At 51.3% G+C, this 5,000-nt stretch overlaps 1 pseudogene; it reads right to left on the bottom strand.

Annotated features, from left to right (window-relative positions):
• The window catches only part of LOC124010732, a 109,792-nt pseudogene that overhangs the window by 51,850 nt on the left and 52,942 nt on the right, over nucleotides 1–5,000 (bottom strand).

Genomic DNA, 5,000 nt, shown 5'->3' with positions numbered 1-5,000 from the left:
CATTGACCTCACCTCCTTCCCTCACCTCCTTCCATCCATGAACATTGACCTCACCTCCTTCCCTCACCTCCTTCCATCCATGAACATTGACCTCACCTCCTTCCCTCACCTCCTTCCATCCATGAACATTGACCTCACCTCCTTCCCTCACCTCCTTCCCTCACCTCCTTCCATCCATGAACATTGACCTCACCTCCTTCCCTCACCTCCTTCCATCCATGAACATTGACCTCACCTCCTTCCCTCACCTCCTTCCATCCATGAACATTGACCTCACCTCCTTCCCTCACCTCCTTCCCTCACCTCCTTCCATCCATGAACATTGACCTCACCTCCTTCCCTCACCTCCTTCCATCCATGAACATTGACCTCACCTCCTTCCCTCACCTCCTTCCATCCATGAACATTGACCTCACCTCCTTCCATCCATGAACATTGACCTCACCTCCTTCCCTCACCTCCTTCCATCCATGAACATTGACCTCACCTCCTTCCATCCATGAACATTGACCTCACCTCCTTCCCTCACCTCCTTCCATCCATGAACATTGACCTCACCTCCTTCCATCCATGAACATTGACCTCACCTCCTTCCATCCATGAACATTGACCTCACCTCCTTCCATCCATGAACATTGACCTCACCTCCTTCCATCCATGAACATTGACCTCACCTCCTTCCATCCATGAACATTGACCTCACCTCCTTCCATCCATGAACATTGACCTCACCTCCTTCCATCCATGAACATTGACCTCACCTCCTTCCATCCATGAACATTGACCTCACCTCCTTCCCTCACCTCCTTCCCTCACCTCCTTCCATCCATGAACATTGACCTCACCTCCTTCCATCCATGAACATTGACCTCACCTCCTTCCCTCACCTCCTTCCCTCACCTCCTTCCCTCACCTCCTTCCCTCACCTCCATGACAGAAGCAAGCAACATGGTGGATCCTATCGCTTATTTTAATGGCAAACAAAGTCACAAATGATCTAGATATTCCCTATTTAACAAATACACCCAATTCATATGAATAAATAAGACAAAGTCAAACAGCTGAATAAAATCTAAATACTATTAGTGGTGAACTGATAGCTGCTCTCTCCCAGTTATAATAATGAATAGATGGCTGCAAAGTCAACCATTCAAGCAGATAAAATCAACAGTCTCTTGGAACCACAGTAAGAAGCACAAACCAACGCCATGCCTCACCACAGATCCTCATTCCACTCACAAACACTGCACTCCAAAACCACACACAAATACACAAGACTCACTGTAGATATATACATCACACCCACACACACACACACACACACACACACACACACACACACACACACACACACACACACACACACACACACACACACACACACACACACACACACACACACACACACACACACACACACACACACACACACACACACACACACCAGGAATTGAGATTATGCACTGCTGCCGGAGTGATATTCCACAATCCGAGTGTGAATTTGCATGTGTGTGGTGTGATTGTGCTGTGAGTGAGTGCGTGTGTGTGCTGTGAGTGAGTGCGTGTGTGTGCTGTGAGTGAGTGTAATTAAAGGCAGTCCTAAGGCTAAGTGATACAAGTGTGAAAATTGCGGGAGAGATCGATCCAACGGAGCCTCCCAGTTTTGCACACTGACTGGAACTTGTTTGGAGGGGCTGTGAAACGAAAGCAGGCAGGCGGCAAGCCCAGCGTGTGGAGTGGAGGGGGAGGAGGAGAGGAAGGGAGGGAGGGGAGGGAGGGAGCGGCGCGTTGAAAGGCCCGGCCTCACGGCCCTGTCGTATTTCAGTCTTCCTCTCTCTCTTGCTCTTGCATTCTCTACAGTGCTCACTGTCTGCTGTTCCGTGCTGCGCTGTGTGCGTGAGAGAGAGAGAGAGAGAGAGAGAGAGAGAGAGAGAGAGAGAGAGAGAGAGAGAGAGAGAGAGAGAGAGAGAGAGAGAGAGAGAGAGAGAGAGAGAGAGAGAGAGAGAGAGTGCGGGCGGGCGGCCCCAGGGAGCTGCTTGTGGCTTATCACACGCAGGCAGTTAGAAAAGCTTCCTGTCGGGGCCCGCTGAAGGAGGGAGGGAGCCAGGGAGAGAGGAAGCGAAGGAGGGAGAGAGAGACAGAGGGAGGGGGAGACAGAGAGAGGGAGGGGAGGAAAAACCCCGAAGGCTAGAAAAACAAGATGCCGTTGAGTTTACGCTCAAACACAGCAGCCATGTCTAGAGGCGCCGAGCGGGGACCGAGGGAGGGAGAGAGGGCTCAGGGGCGGACAGGGCCAGCGGAGGAGAAGAAGAACAAGGGAAGGGAGGAGGAGAGTGGACGCTACAGGATTAAATCTGCCCTCCTCCTCCTCCTCTCCTCTCGTTTTAATCAAAGAGCTCCGTCTGGAGCGCATGCCTCACTGCCTCCAGTACACACACTACGGAGAGCACACACACACACACACTCAAAACCCTGGCCACAGACGCTGGTCTACGAAAACCAACCCTACCTTTGATCTAGAGGGAAACCATTTCTCCCACCTCCAAACTGTTTCATCTTCCCATTTCATAGAACACACTACCAATTCCCTCCAACACCAACTCTATCTGTCCTGCTGTCCACCTCAGGTAAAAACCACATTCAGTTTGAGAACCTCTCTACCCCCAGCTCATCTCCCCGCGTCTCAAAAGGTTGTCTTTCTACTGCAGTCTCCTTTAAAACGACCATGTTTTGCATTGTAGAGTAAGAAGACGGGGATGAAGGGAGGAGGAAGGGAGCGAGAGGACGAGTCATGCGTTCCAAACAGCATTAATGGTTGGTTTCCTGCGAGCGGTGCCAGTCCTTTCAGGCAGCCCTGCTGGAACTAATCCACAGGCTCATTAATCTGGAGGGACAAATTAGTCATGGACGGCCTTAATCCCAATATTCCCAGGGTTTAGACCAGGAAAGGGAGAAGAGGAATTTTTATCCAAATTGTGGTTTTTTAAAATCGTTTTGGGAAACTGGGTTGGATGTGGTAGGAAAGGGTTAAGAGCTACTGGAGATTTGGAGAGAGAAGAGAGCAGAGCCGTACGTCTGTGTGTGAGAGAGAGAGGGAAAGCAGTGTGTATGCTAGCAAGGCGACTGCTCTGAACTCTGTGCCTGGTGAAGGGCTCTCACATGGCCTCTCGTCTCTTAGACAAGTGAAGGGAGAGAGAACTAGCAGATGTAAACTGAACGAGATGGAGAGAATGAACGACAAACAACACAGGGAGAGAGAGTCAGAAGAACAAACCAACCTACTAGCACCCCGTACAGCCCTTCAAACCAACACACTAGCACCCCGTACAGCCCTTCAAACCAACACACTAGCACCCCGTACAGCCCTTCAAACCAACACACTAGCACCCTGTACAGCCCTTCAAACCAACACACTAGCACCCTGTACAGCCCTTCAAACCAACACACTAGCACCCTGTACAGCCCTTCAAACCAACACACTAGCACCTCGTACAGCCCTTCAAACCAACACACTAGCACCTCGTACAGCCCTTCAAACCAACACACTAGCACCCTGTACAGCCCTTCAAACCAACCTACTAGCACCCCGTACAGCCCTTCAAACCAACACACTAGCACCCTGTACAGCCCTTCAAACCAACACACTAGCACCTCGTACAGCCCTTCAAACCAACACACTAGCACCCTGTACAGCCCTTCAAACCAACACACTAGCACCCTGTACAGCCTTTCAAACCAACACACTAGCACCCCGTACAGCCCTTCAAACCAACACACTAGCACCCTGTACAGCCCTTCAAACCAACACACTAGCACTTTGTACAGCCCTTCAAACCAACACACTAGCACCTTGTACAGCCCTTCAAACCAACACACTAGTACCCTGTACAGCCCTTCAAACCAACACACTAGCACCCTGTACAGCCCTTCAAACCAACACACTAGCACCTTGTACAGCCCTTCAAACCAACACACTAGCACCTTGTACAGCCCTTCAAACCAACACACCAGCACCCTGTACAGCCCTTCAAACCAACACACTAGCACCCTGTACAGCCCTTCAAACCAACACACTAGCACCCTGTACAGCCCTTCAAACCAACACACTAGCACCCCTTACAGCCCTTCAAACCAACACACTAGCACCCCGTACAGCCCTTCAAACCAACACACTAGCACCCTGTACAGCCCTTCAAACCAACACACTAGCACCCTGTACAGCCCTTCAAACCAACACACTAGCACCCTGTACAGCCCTTCAAACCAACACACTAGCACCCCGTACAGCCCTTCAAACCAACACACTAGCACCCTGTACAGCCCTTCAAACCAACACACTAGCACCCTGTACAGCCCTTCAAACCAACACACTAGCACCCTGTACAGCCCTTCAAACCAACACACTAGCACCCTGTACAGCCCTTCAAACCAACACACTAGCACCCTGTACAGCCCTTCAAACCAACACACTAGCACCCTGTACAGCCCTTCAAACCAACACACTAGCACCCCGTACAGCCCTTCAAACCAACACACTAGCACCCTGTACAGCCCTTCAAACCAACACACTAGCACCCCGTACAGCCCTTCAAACCAACACACTAGCACCCTGTACAGCCCTTCAAACCAACACACTAGCACCCTGTACAGCCCTTCAAACCAACACACTAGCACCCTGTACAGCCCTTCAAACCAACACACTAGCACCCTGTACAGCCCTTCAAACCAACACACTAGCACCCCGTACAGCCCTTCAAACCAACACACTAGCACCCTGTACAGCCCTTCAAACCAACACACTAGCACCCCGTACAGCCCTTCAAACCAACACACTAGCACCCTGTACAGCCCTTCCACATATGTTATCAAATCATCTTACCTCGTATCCTAGGCGGGAAGCCCTCTGGAGCAGGGTCTCTCCTGCGTTCTTGTTGACGATGAGCCTGCGGGCCTCAGGAGGCATAGGTCGGCTGGCAGGGGTAGAGGTGTGCACCGGGGGG

This window comes from Oncorhynchus gorbuscha, linkage group LG23 (assembly GCF_021184085.1).
Source record: "Oncorhynchus gorbuscha isolate QuinsamMale2020 ecotype Even-year linkage group LG23, OgorEven_v1.0, whole genome shotgun sequence".
Classification (NCBI taxonomy): domain Eukaryota; kingdom Metazoa; phylum Chordata; class Actinopteri; order Salmoniformes; family Salmonidae; genus Oncorhynchus; species Oncorhynchus gorbuscha.
The sequence above is the reverse complement of the archived record's forward strand: the minus strand, read 5'-3'. Positions and strand labels throughout refer to the sequence as shown.